The sequence below is a fragment of the Myxocyprinus asiaticus genome, chromosome 36 (assembly GCF_019703515.2).
Source record: "Myxocyprinus asiaticus isolate MX2 ecotype Aquarium Trade chromosome 36, UBuf_Myxa_2, whole genome shotgun sequence".
In the NCBI taxonomy this organism is placed as follows: domain Eukaryota; kingdom Metazoa; phylum Chordata; class Actinopteri; order Cypriniformes; family Catostomidae; genus Myxocyprinus; species Myxocyprinus asiaticus.
The window spans coordinates 13,781,931-13,796,670 of NC_059379.1; the positions used below are offsets into that span (position 1 = coordinate 13,781,931).

Below are 14,740 nucleotides of genomic sequence, written 5' to 3' on the forward strand. Positions count from 1 at the left end.
ACCTATTCACTTAAACTGTTGAGGGATTCTGTGGAAATTCTGAAGGCCTGACGGGGTGGAGCTCAGACTCGCACACTGCTTCGGCTAAGGAGCATGGCTTCAGGCATGCGATTTGTGGAACAGTTGTCACACTTTGCTTGTAAGCATTGAGGAATAAGTTCTGATTGGATAATTTTTGTTTTTGTTTTTTGCTATTCGTTTGTAGATTAATTAGGAGTGGAAAGCGATTGAAAATACATAGGCAAAAAGGTCAATGAGAATGAAAGGATGAAAAATATATTTATTTATTAGGCATGTTACACCAACAGAGAAGGATTTGCTGGCCCTGAAAAATCGCCACTGCTGTAACTGAATGTCCTGCTTCTTTTCTGGTCCCAGCTCTCACTTAGGCCTTTTAGACGCTGAGGTGTTTGGTACCCCTCAGTAATGCAGTGTGTCAGGTTTATTTTGGACAGCAGATTCTCAAAGCATCTAGTGTGTCACAACATTTCAATTTAGGTGTCTGGAGCTAACTCTCTCAGCTAGTCAGCTGGCAATGTGTGAATGTATGTATATATACGAATGTACTTTTCACCTCTGATCATTCCAAGACCTCCTGTTTCTTTTAAGCAGGGTGAATTCTTGTGCAAAAAATCAGAAATGATTCCATATAAACCGTATTCAAATTAGTGCCATATTTATGTTATATTTATGTATTTTTTGTAATGGAAATGAGGATGTTAGGGATTTTCAAGGAGTTGTACTGTTGCTTAAAGTGGTGTTTGAGGTTTTTCAGCTGATGAAACATTGAAAAAACATTTGTCCAAAACTTTCCAGCAGACAATAAAAACTCTTAGTTAGACACGATAAAGGATCTTGGTAAAGCATACAGTGCATGCCACTGAAGAGTCTATCCCTCATAGCCTTGTTTTCTTTCCCGTCAATAATTAAAAGTGCCGCTACTAAAATGTCTATTGAAAAAGGGGGTTTTCACTGGCTAATGCAGATATATAGATAGCATGGTGGTCGATGGCTGATATATACATTAATGATGATTATACAATATATCACATATTTAATTATAGTAAATGATACATACACAAAATTGTTGAATAAAATACTTAAATGTATTTTACATAATACTTATTTGGAAAATCACTCAAAAGCATTGTAAAAACTAAAATAAATTTGTTTGAAAAATACTGTACTAAAATATTTGAGTGTCTTTTAGCTGGTAGATAGCAGCTTTTCTTTGTTTCTGTTTAGTAATACTTTTGTAGTAGTTTGTTCACTGTAATTTAAAACAAAATAAAAAATACCACAATATTTATAGCCGATTTCACTGCCTTTTCGATATATCAGTCAACTGTTAATTTTAGTTATGACACAATGTCAGATTTATGTTTCCCTTTAAGACAGTGATTCAGATCATTTCATTGGAAACACTTCTTCTCTTTCGCATGTTGTTCCAGCCAACTTAATATCTGATAATGAGTCCTGAATGCTCCTTAGTATGTTTCTTTGTGTGTGTGTGTGTGTTTGTGCATACCTTGTATGTGTAAAGCTGTAAATTTTCATAAGCATCTCAGGGCTCCAGACTACAAAAATGACTTAGGAGCCAGTGGCTCCTAAACTGAAACATTAAGGAGCCAAAGTGCTGTTTTTAGTCACCAAATCACAGAATTGCTCTATTTAGATTGCTGTTCAGAGACAAGATAACCCATTAATCGGAAGTTTAATAACAGTATATATAGTTGAGAAGATAAATTTGCATTTCCTTTTGTCTCATAAATGTTCACACCCCTTTCATAATTTATACAAATATAAGAAATAAAATATTTTTTATTTAGTACTACTCTTCAGATTCTACATTACAGATATTTACATAAAGTATAGTATGCATATAGTAGTTTGTTTCCTTCTTGAGCATCATTGAATGTTTGCACCTTGTATAATAGTTGTGTACAAGTCCCTCAATTGTCCTAAGTGTCAAAAGCTTGATTTTATATATACTGTATATACATATATATATACACAGTATATATACTGTATATATACACATTTTAGTCGTAGTGTGGAGCCCTGCATCTAAATGAAGTGAGAGAGAGAGTGTGTGTGTGGGCGGGTTTTTTAGGTTACAAACTGGTAATTACAAGGGTAATATGCTATAAATGTGGTTTATAAGGACATTTCTACTGTCCCCATAATTCAAATTGCTTTAAAAAACTTACTAAACAATTTTATGTTTTTTTTGATAATGTAAAAATGCAGAAAGTTTTTTGTGATGGTTAGGTTTAAGGGTAGGGTTAGAGTTAGGGGATAGAATCTATACCTCGTACAGTATAAAAATCATTATGTCTATGGAGAGGCCTTATAAGGATAGCCACACCAACGTGTGTGTGTGTGTGTGTGTGTGTGTGTGTGTGTGTGTGTATGGCTGTCAGGATGTTGACAGGCCTCTGGTTAAACCCCTGTGGCACAAACACACCTCAGCCTCATTACCCACTGCTGAGAGCATCATGGGTAACAGTGACACTAAAACTGTGTTTCTCTCCCACTCCTATTAGTGTGTGCTGATTGCCTGCTTTGGAGAGAACACACACACACAAACACACACACACATGCTTGAGCTTCAGACAAACCCAGCGTAATACATGTTTTCAAAATAATAAAACAGAAGAAATTTTGAATAATCTTCAAGCAGGTCTTTTCCATACAATGACAGGCCATATTGACCACGCCAATTAACCTCCGAAAAGGAGAAAAGCACTATAAAAGTACTCAAAAAGTAGCCCAAATAGTCTTGCGCAATATTCCAAGTCTCCTGAAGTTGTACAATAGTTTATGTGAATTTGGAACTACATGAGGGTGTGTAATTGATAACAGAAATGTCATTTTTGGGAGAATTATTCCTTCAAGGGTACATCTGTCTGAAAGATAGAAAAGTCACACTTTCCGTCACATTAGCTTGCATGCCTAAATTTTAGTGTAGTAAATAACAGTGTCTGAAGTAATACGAGCACAATGGTAATGGTATTTCTTGCAACGCTGTGGTGACTGAATGCCTCAGAGCAATTGATATTTTACCCTTGAAAAGATCCTACTTTCTACATCTTTGTGTCAGTCGACCTTTTCCAATTATTAAACTCCTTGGGGTCACCTGGTGTGACATTGGAGTGACGTTCCTCATAAAGGTAGCGCTCGTCAGGGTGTTAGCCGTGCTGTTCTGAGATCAGTGGTTGCGTCGCCCCTTGAAGTGGCTACAGTGTCATTCCAAGGGCAGCATGCCGTTTGATCTGGTGTCAGGCGGCTGTTGCTGCACAGGGGCCTGTGATTGTCCTGCGGGGAAGGAAAGAGACATTATCCCCACCTTCAATAAAAACTTCCGCTGGAACTTTTTGATTGACAGCCAGGATGACAAAAGTCATGACCATGAGTCTTTGCCCTTTGTTGTGTCGTTCATTCTAAGACACGGCAAGAGCAGTTGAAGAGTGTGATCTTAAATCAATTACAGAAGGAGTGGACGGAGAAAAGGAAAGACACAGCAATAGACAGGGAGAGTAAGCATGATTTATGTCTGGTTTAGCAAAAGGACAAAGAAGTTCAGATGCAGTGAGCAGCAAGGTTCACCTTTGTCAGGATTGATGAGCATTTTTTATTATCATTTTATTATAAAATTATTTAAACCTTAAATCAATTCTCTCAATTTACTGAATTTAAAAACCTACATTTCTTAAATTGACAATTTGTTCAGTGTGATATTTTTATTTGAAAGCACTGAAATTCAGAATTATTATTTGAATTGTATAGTATTTAGACCAAGCAACAGAGTTTTTGCAGCCCAGCTATCTGTTTTATATTGGTGATCTTACAGGTGTGACCCAAGGTTCTTACAAAGAGAAAATCTCCAACATAATTCAACATTGAATACTGTGTCTATGTGTGCATATTTGTTTGTCTCTCTTGAAATAACTCATTCACAGCAGACCCTGTCAGTTTTTTGGGGTGAGCTGTTGCATCCATCACGAATTAAAGTAATGAGGCAAAGGCATGGTATCTCTCTCTCCTCTTCTTTCTTTATCTTTGTCTCTTTCTCCCCTCTTGATACTAATAAAAGCCTATTTTACTAGATAATAGGGACTACTCTGCTGTGCATTTTGAAGCAATTAATATTTATCATGCTGTTTGTCAGTAATTTCACCCTAGTATTGTGTGGTGTTTGGCCTGCACTGCACAGAGCTGCCATCACAGTCCTCTATCTGCAGAGAGAGGAAAAAGAACAGTTAGAGCTGAGCAATATATCTACAATGCCAATATTTTCAGCCTTTTGACTATATTGGATTTCTCTGAAATGGACTAAAATATATTCTTTTTCTTTTTTTTCTTTTTTTTTTCAGTCATTAGAACCGTAATTTTAACCAAACATTTTTGCAGCCAATTAAATTCAAAATGATTATTGCAAGAACTTAAACAGTAAACAGGGCCAGCCCTAGCATTTTGGGGGCCTGAACAGATTTTCCTTCAAGTACACCTATAAATTATGCAAATGAACAAGTCTATTTATTTAAAAGTCTAACGCTTAAAAATGCAAAACTATCAACTGTAGGCATAGCTACTTCAGAAGTACAAAAAAAGAACAAAATTGTTTTAACTAACCAAACACACATCAGATTCAAAAATGTATAAATATATTTAATGAAATTCTGTGTAAATGAATAAGAAAGAATTAAATGACCAAATTAAGGTATGGTACAGAACACATGCTGTATATAGTGGTATTTGCATCGTGGTGGATAATAAAACAGTATATAGTATAATAAGTAGGCTATTGTGATGGAACTTACTATAACTACATAGCTGGCAGTGGGAAGAAACACAACTGATGTGTCACAAAATGGTACATTGTCCCTGTTGTCTTGAAATGCCGAGAGCGGCTTTAGAGAGAGCGGTTTCTTCAGGTCCAGAAAACATGTTACCGCGACCCTCATTCCGCTGGCCCATGAGATGCCGAGCTGCTAGAAAAAGCCACCATCCGCATGTTTCATACCAGGAAATGCATGCGTGCACCCATCCACCCCATTCTCTGCACTGTCTAACCTTTAGTGATCACGACGAAAATGCTGCGTTTATTTTCAGTGATATCACAGTCCCCTTAGACAGTTTTAGACCTTTTGTAATCATTTTTATTTAAAAAAAAGTGACTTTCTAGTGGCGTGTACTATATGTCTTCGCTTACATAGATCGATAAGGGGAGAATACTGAAATAGGCAAAAGGTGGACTCGAACCCGGATCGCCCACACAATGAACCATTTGTCTTACTAATGTCACCACATCAGATCTTAAACTCAGGGAGGTCACATTCACACACTGTACTTATCTCTCCATGTCTTTTGTTGAAAGCATATGCAATATTTTAAAAAGTTTTGACAGGCTGGTCTGTGTGTCCAGTGCTATTTTCACTTATTGCAAATAATTATATGGCTATTAGGCAGGGCCGGCTCTGACAGAACAAATCTAGTTCAAATCAAGGCATGTTTTCCACACTCTCACTAAATTAATGCAGTGAAAATGTATATTTAATAACCTTTTTATTTATATGCATCATTGTATTATATTAATTAATTTATTAATGTATTTTTTACAGAAGCATTTTTATAAATGAAAACTGCTATGCGAAGACTTCCTTGAACACTTCTGAACGACATCGCAACTGAATCATTCAGTCAGAGTTGAATCATTAAAACAGAACATTTTTATTGATCCACGGAAATTAATAAAACGTTCTAACTCTATCAGCATGTTTGCTACTGAAATTAATATCAAAGACACTATTAAAACACCAGTTAAAGTTGCGAGACTTAAACAGGAAGGATTGTGTCACAGCAACTTTCTAATGACTTAACTTATAATATAAGACTTATTGTCTTATTTTCTGTATACTGTAGGAAACAGGATGAAGAGAGCTGGACTAAAGTGCTAACTAGTACTCTTAGGTAGAGTATGGTATATTGTTGCTCTCTTTAAGACCAAACAACGCTTTGTTTGTCCTTAGCTTCTTTACCTATAGTTTCTCCATTGTGGCATGGGGGGACGTGGTCATGTGTCAGTCTGCGGGAGAGGGAGAGAGGTAAGGATCGTCACCTGGGTTATGATTACTCTAAAACCTGTCTCTGATTATAGTGATGGGGGAGGGAGGCCTGAAAAGGCACGCCAGGGCATCAGAGCGGGGAGAGAGAGCACCAGGGATGAGCAAGAAGCAGCTGCCCAATTGTCCCTTTGTTTTGAGTTGGCTATAAGCCGTGTCATTAAGACTAAAAAATAAAGACACTGACCTGAACTGTTCGCTGTCTCCTGACTCCTCCATTGCCCACGAACCTAGAGCTTTCACATCCTTGTTTGCTTTCAGGACCTATACTTTCTGACTTTGTACACCCCAGCAAAAAGAAACATCGCTGGGAGCTCTAAGAAATGGTTAGAATTTAAAATTCCAAGTATTGCAAATACAGTGGAAAACTGGAAAAAAATGACAAGCAGGGACCCTTGCTCACTCTTACTTTGCTTAAGGCACTCTGTACCCATAAATGCACCAAAAATCAGGTTGTTAAACCTCTTTTTTCCATTGTTGATGTCTCTCTGATCTGTCTTTGGCTGATTGTAACATCCTAAAATATTTACTGGAGATGAATATGTGATTTCATCTTTTTAGCTCGGTATTTCTTTGTATCACTCTGTGTCAACTCTTTCAACCATTAAAGAGAGTTCAGAGCAGGCTGCATGGAATTGCATGTGTATGAGCCTTTCCATCGTGTGTTTGCCCGTGTTTTGAGATGCTGAGTCGCATGTATTTAGGACAGATTGAAAGATTCCTTTTATCGCAGTGTGTTGACAATAACAAGTGAGGAATTTGACACCGCAAGCCGTGTGTTTTACAGAGGGGCGTGTTATGTCATGTACATGTGGCACAAAGAGAGCCCGTTTTGTGACTTTTTAAGGGTTTGATTTCTTTTGGAGGTGGAATCAACCTTGAGATTTTACAGTAATGTTTTTGGTATTAGAGGCAGCAAAGATGGAATTGCACTTTATGTTCGCTTGGGTGTGTATTTCAGGGTTGTGAATAGAACAAGGGTAGAGAGCAGTGGGACAGTGTATTCACTCTGATAAACAGCACTGTTGACATGTAAGCTGACATGCTTTTGAGGAGAAGCATCATCAGACGTCACTGTTAGATACTGGATTAACTTGACTGCAAGTAACACTCTATACTGTTTTAATAAATGTAAAGAAAGATGTTTGAGTGCCTCGTCATCTTAATCGCTTGTAAAGGAGGTTGCAAGATTAATATTATTTATATTCAATTCAAACGGACAATTCAAATTGAGTGGTGGTGGCGTAGTGGACTAAACCACTGAACTGGTAAGCAAAAGTTGTTGGTTTGATCCCCACAGCTACCACCATTGTGTCCTTGAGCAAGGCACTTAACTCCAGGTTGCTCCAGGGGGATTGTCCCTGTAATAAGTGCACTGTAAGTCGCTTTGGATAAAAGCGTCTGCCAAATGCTTAAATGTAAATGTAAATGTAAACAAAGTACTTTTTTTTTCCATTTCTGTATACATTATACACAAAAATTATATATTTTATATTACATAGTAAATAGTACAAGGTAATTATCCCATTGACAATATATACAGTATATAGCATCTTCGTATATAGTGTATATATTGCAAGTGGCTGAAAAAGAACAAACAGAAATATGTTAAGGCAATGGTGAACATCTAGAACAGTACAGCTGCTTCATATGAATACATTTCATCCTATCTCTGCCTTTCTCTCTCTCTCCCTGCACAAGCATTCAAACATCTCTTTGTTTTTTGTCTTTCATATTTTCTCCCTCAGACCCCCCTTCCATCCTTCACTGGTCCAATTAATGTTTTTGTGTTTAAATTAATAAGTGAATTGATCAAAATCTCAGTGTCAGTGTGTGACAGGTTTTGTGTGTGAGTATTTGTATGCAATTTTTTTTTTTTTTTTTTTTAGTGAGAGAGCTCACGCTGAAGGCCCTGAGGCATGTAAAGACTTTATGGCTCACCTCATACGCTCATTAAGGCTGTTGTTCAGTTTTTGTTGCATAATTACCTAATGGCAGCTTTAAAAAATCTTTACTGTTTTTTGACTGACAGCGAATGACTCTTTTTGTCTTTGAGAGAACTCAAGCAAGGCTGTTTTCAGCATCTCTACAAGGGAGCTTGTTGACAGGGACTTGGAGTGTGTCATTAATGCTTGTACTGATCGTACTACTGATGCTGTGTTTGAACATCTTTGAACGGCTGAAGTTTAACATTCCTATAGCCATTTTGTACTGATAGAAATTGTAGCTACAGGGTCAGAGGTCTGTGTCCTAACTTGATGCAATATGTTTCCAGTGACAACCAATTTGTCTGTCCACTCTAAACTCTAAACTGATGCACAACATGGCACAATCACAGCCAATAAGAATATATTTGATGTTTCATTTACAGTAATGAGGAGCGGGATTTTAGAGCAATCAGAGTTCACAGTGGGCAGAGCTACCCACCAAAACCCAGAAATAGAAATCAATCGATCAACAAAATCTCCTGTCGCATGTCGTGGTCGGAGCTGGTTAGGATGAAAACTGTGATTAGCATTGATCTGTTTTATTGTGTCTGGGAAGCAACCTGGTGTTTTTGGATCGTCACATCTGGCTGACCCTCACGGAAATGCCTGACACGGAATAAGCCACTCTGTTTGATGCTCCGGTGTCTCCAGCTTCTGTCAAACCCAGAAAAGGCTATGTGCCTAAAGTTATAACCACACCCTTCGGAGCGCAGGTGGTTCACCTTCAAGACTTTTTCCCTCCTCCATTTAATTCGAATGAGGAACAGTCCTTGCATTTGTTGTCCTTGCCTTTGCGAGTGCTACACACATACGTTGAGTGCACACGCTAGTTCAGCTCTTTGTGTGCTATGGAGGACGCATGAAAGGAATGTCCGTCTCCAAGCAAAGACTTTCTCACTGGATTGTTGATACGATCACCCTGGCTTACACATCGCAGGGTGCGAATTGCCCAATTGGTGTTAAAGTACACTCAACTAGAGGTGTGGCCTCTTCATGGGCATGGACGAACAGTGTGTCCTTATAAGACATACAGTATGTTTTGCAGCAGGATGGTCTTTTCAAAACACATTCGCAAGGTTTTACAACCAAGACATAATGTCTCTCTCACAACAAGTCCTCTCTGTCTAGAGCGCTTGCTATTTTATTGTCCAAATATATATTTATGCCCCTCTTTTTAAGTACGGGCTCCCTGTCACTTTACACAACCACCTGCATTCGGACCATTGTGTTCCCAAAGTTACAAGCACTTCATTATAAATAAAACTTCCTTTCCTGGGTTCGTGAAGGGGTTAATCCATACTATATGACCATAGTTCATATATATATTCTGAGTGTTCCCCTCCTGGCCGACCATGAGGGTCATTAATTTGACTCATGTTGGTCACCGTCCCGCGAGACTGCAGCGTCATGTTTCCTCTCTGGAAAGGTTATGTCGTGTAGTGCGGCGTGATGGGAATCTGTTCCCCATAGCATCAGCTTTCTGACGCAATGTCAAGTGTACTGAATCAAAAGAGAATGCCTCAGTTACGTATATAACCTTGGTTCCCTGAGATGAAGGGAAGGAGACATTGCATAAGCTGGCCGTACTATGAACTCAGGGTTTTTTGAGGTGCGAGCAATGTGCTCTTTGTCCCTCAGTCATAACATTCTGAGTAATGTTGTTTATACCGGACAGCTTTGCGCCTAAAAAGGCGGGGCTTAAGCACCATAGCCCAGTGGTTCCCAACCCTGTTCCTAGAGGCCCCCCATCACTGCACATTTTGTATAACTCCCTTTTCTGACACACCCAATTCAGGTCTTGGAGTTTCCACTAATGAGCTGATGAGTTGAATCAGGTGGGTTTGATTAAGGAGATATCCGAAATGTGTAGTGTTGGGGGGCCTCCAGGAACAGGGTTGGGAACCACTGCCATAGCCAATCCTGGTGTTATTGTTGAAAGGTTTCAACTAGGTCGTGTAGAAGGACACTCCCCCATAGCAACAGCTTCCTAATGCAGTGTCTCGTTCCCTTCATCTCGGGGAACCGAGGTTACATACGTAACCGAGACAACTTCTTGTGTGCAAAATTAAATAATTGGCTTTTATATCGCCATTGTACTAAAGCCAAAAGAAATTATTCAGATATTATCTGGAAAAGTTGACAGTGTATCTTTCTTATGCTGGAGTAATGCTAGATGTATAAACCCGAAACATTGTGAAACATTTTCAATTAAATTTAATTAGAAATATAATAAAAAATTATATTTTATTTGTAATATTATATGTATTGTGAAAAGCACTATATAAATACATTTGTAAAAGTATACAATAAAACAAAAAATATGGTTTTAAAGCATCTTTACAAAGTATAGTGAATTACAACCCTTATTTCTTACAAAATACAAATGTGTTTTTCATTATATATTTAATTAAATGCCATTTTCTATTTTTATTTCTGTTTTTATTTCTTACTATGGCTTTCAGTAAAATAAAATAATCGTGATTAATCTAATGATTTCAAAATGAAACGGTAATAATGTCAAATTATGTCAAAATGTATACACTTTTTTTTTTTCTCCTTGGACCCCAGTTTGAAAATCCTTGTGCTATGCATTAATCTAGATTCAAATGCACTGAAGGGCTTAGTAGACATTTGTTGATGTACCTGAATAAAATTTTGTCTTAAGTTGATTTGGCTGCTGATACAATCAGGTGTTTCCATATTGGCATAGTTGAAATTGTAATTTCAAAATAATTCTGATCTTTTTCCTGTACTTGAAAAGGAAGATACTGAACGTACAGGGAGGGGCGGGTGGATTGTGAGTAATATGATGGTGCCAGAGCTAGGTCAAAGTTCACTGGGTTCTTTCCCCCTGGACTGATGAACTGAAACAAACTCTCTAATGATTCACTCACTCATTGGATGCTTTGTTGCTTCACAAATTGCTCGAGCATGACCACTGAGAAATGTCCTGCTCTTGAGAAAAGACTATTGGATTAAGTGGTCCATACAGACACTAATGCTTTATACTGCAGAATTTTACACAGGACATAGCAAAAAAGGTTTATTTGGTTTGTTTGCAGCCTACTTGGAAACATAAAGCAGCTTATTTATTTATTTATTTATTTTATTTTTTTCATGCATTCTCACAGACTTTGTTTTAGAGGTAGGGAAAAAAATTGATATCACGTTTAAGGTTTTGCCAAATTTATAACTAAATTAATATTTTTAGTTACATTTTTACATTAATGTTTTTGCCAAAACATAATTGACCACCACTCATAGCAAGTGTCTGAGACAAACGTTATTAGATCAGTGAACTATTAACTGTTTAAATTTGACCAAAATGCAAACTCAGTTCAAGCTAAGTGTAGTCTATAACCTTCAAGAAGAGTTGCTGGATCAAACTTGAAATCTCTGATATCTTCCATTCACATATGAAAATCACCCCTTTCTCTCTCTCTGCTTTTCTTTATGTGGAATGTGCTGCGATAAGCACTGATCCTGAGTCAGTTGTAATTATAGTCGCCTTATGCTGGCACAAACTAATGACAGGACTGTGGCCTGTTTGACTTTTTTGTTTGTGTGGAGTGCTGTTCTCCACACTAGGATCACATCTTCCCAGCTGGCAGTGCCTGCTGTCCCTTGGCTGTGCGTCTGGGTTGGAGAGGTGGTCGGTTCGGGTGTTACACTAGGCTTTGTGCCAGCTGGAGACCAGACTCCTCAATCCACTTGCTCTCCAGTTTGACAGCAGAGTTCACTCGCTGACTCTCTGGCTGGAAGCCTCCCCCGGCAACACCCACATTTGTTTGCACCTCCAGGGTTAACAGCACCCTGTCGCTACCTGTCTCCCTGTATCACACCTTGCTCCCAAAACTGCACCAACACCCAAATTGAAAAGCTTCAGTCTTTTGCAAGATCCTCCGCGGAGGTGTACTTAGTGCTTCTGTCTTTAAACTAGGAGATGAGTTGATTGTGGGGGATTATGTGATTAATTATTCTTAACATTTGATTTATCCAACAGTTAATTGAGCTTTATTCAATGATATGAGTAAGGGATAAGCTAGTCTTTTATTTTTAGATTTTTTTGGTGTTTCTTATAGGAAATGTACCTCTTCATCCTCATGAAGAAAGTTAGTTTTTAATGCACTTTCCTGGTTGTGAAGGGGGGAAATCTTGTGTAATCTTTCATCAATATGTAAAAAAAAAAACTTGCTCAACCTCTGAAACAAATTTCCTTTTTGGATGACGTCTCCAAGGCTGATTAGGTTTTATGGGTGTCTGCAGTGTTTCAGGAGGGGTGTAGTCCTTCATAATTTATTGCAAACTCGGGTACAGGGCCGCTCTCTTTTCACATTATTCAATGATCAATTCCTGATTAATAAAGTGAAATCATTAAAGGGATAGTTCACCCAGAAATGAAAATTATCTCACCATTTATTTAGCCTCATGCCATCCCAGATGTGGATAATTTTTACTATAAATCTCCACTTTCACTTTTTTCTTTTTTTTCTTTTTTTTTTTTTTGCCAATTCACTTTCTTTGTGCATATCACCACTTGTTTCCTGGTAAAAACATCCTTAAAACAAGACAAATTTACTTGAAGTAAAATTGTGCAAGATTATAAGACTAGTTTTCAGAGAAATCTTAACAAAAATTAGTGAGGTATATGCTTAAAACAAGGAAAAAAACAACTATTTGCCAATGGGGTAAGACATTTTTTTATATAATTCAGAGGGGAAACAAGTTTATTCTTTTCCTTTGTGCAAATGTGTTCATCCTCTTTTAAGCATAAACCTCACTATATTACTTGTTTAAACCACACTAAATTACCTCACTTCATTAATTATATCAAGTTTCCTCTCAAGTAAATGTGTCTTGTTTTACGAATGTTTTTTCCCCCCAGTGTATCCTCTTTCACTCAGATATGTTACATTATGGAAAAGAAATGGTTTCTGAATGTTGTTCCATGTTGACATGATAAAAGAATGCAAAATAATAGAGTTATATTAGCATTACTCATCTAGTCTTGCATGCAAATACAGTTTGAAGGTCAATATAAAATTGTAAGCCTCATTTGAAGTGATTTGGCCAAGGTTTAACTTTGTTTAACCATTGTTATGGCCTGAGTAGGAGCTGGTTTGGACACTCTGACATTTTGTTGACAGTGGCTGAGGTCACAAACTTTCTGTTCCATCCTCTCTTAAATCCTAGGCTGGTGTAATTACACTGACATGCCCAGTGACACACGCACTCACACATTCTCGAAGAAATGGGCTTCATTCACAAGAAATCTGTAATTAAATATCCTCCCCAATTCAGGTGCCAGCATTAGTCTCTCTCTCTCTCTTTCTCTCTCTCTGTCTCTCTCTCTCTCTCAAATGATCAACCAATGACCTTAGAGTTGAGTGTTTGTTTGTGTTCATGTTTGTTCAGTTGTACATCAGGGTGTGAGTCACCATATCTGTGTGTTCACATGTATATTTTCATGAAGTTTTATGGTGACCCGATCAGTCAGTTTGCATATTTCACTGTTTGTTTGGTTACAAAGATTCTTCCTGTTTGCCAGTGCTCGGGAAGAGACAGCAGTGATGGCGCCAGGGCTAACGTTGTCAAGACGTTACAAGGAGGTTGTCGGGATGTTAGCCCGTTGGCCTAGCAGGCCCGTGTCACTTTCCCATCCTATTTGCTGATTGGGTTCAAATCCCAAACCTCAGCTGACTTGAGTGCATACTTTCTCGTCACACATGTGTGAGCGTGCATTTTCCGAGAGACTCTCTGAGCATAGCTCTGACATTTTTGTTATGCTTCCAAACTGTTTGCTTGCTGGACGGGCAGACACAGAGAGGTACTGTGCCTGCATGTTAAGCCAACCTTGCTGCCAAACTAAAGCTTTATTTAATGAGATGTGGATGCGTAAAGTCCTGTCTAAAAACTGCCCTGTGGTCAAGCATTTTAGGCTTCACATAAACCATCTTAAACACTGCTTTCCTTTCACAAATCTTTCATTATAGCTTTCAGTAGCACACAAAGCAGAGCAAATTCAAGGCGCCCCCAAGAACAAACAGTGTTATGTCAGTATTCAAAAGCTGAATAACATCGACCTCCCTTTCTGTTAAAATCAACATGAAATCAAAATGGACCCTATTTACTTTCTTAATACATATTCCTTTGTTATTGTGCTTATTTTGTAAGTGCATGTTATTCCAAAAAAAGAAAAAAGAAAAAGGTGAACATTAAAAAAAATATTTGTTATGTCAAAATGTAATAAATTGCTCTGCCTTTGAAAAGACTTGTGTTGACTCAGCTGAAAAATATTGTTAGCCATTAGCCATATCGCTATTTTAGACACTGTTTTTGGCTACTGTTTTAGGTAATGCAACCTTATTAAAATGTTGCCAATATTTAACTCTGTAATTTAATGGCAGTTAGGAGTAATGTAATAAAAGTTACGGCAATAACAGCAAATAACTATAGATTTGAAAAAGAAGCATTACCATTGCCCTGTAGCCTCTCCGTCCCATCAACGATCCTCCTCAAAAGTGGTTGTGTTTCAGTGTTTCAGGTCGGTAGTGCTACACAGTGGACTACAAACTGGCTCCAGGTTTGGGTCAATTCTGTTATGGACCAACCAGCTTTCACAGTCTG

The 14,740-nt window shown here is 37.9% G+C and overlaps 1 protein-coding gene across 7 annotated transcripts in view; it reads left to right on the plus strand.

The window, feature by feature from the left end:
• LOC127426901 (vesicle transport through interaction with t-SNAREs homolog 1A-like) overlaps nt 1–14,740 on the plus strand; it is a 200,588-nt gene that overhangs the window by 112,812 nt on the left and 73,036 nt on the right. The gene's annotated exons all lie outside the window — the stretch shown is intronic.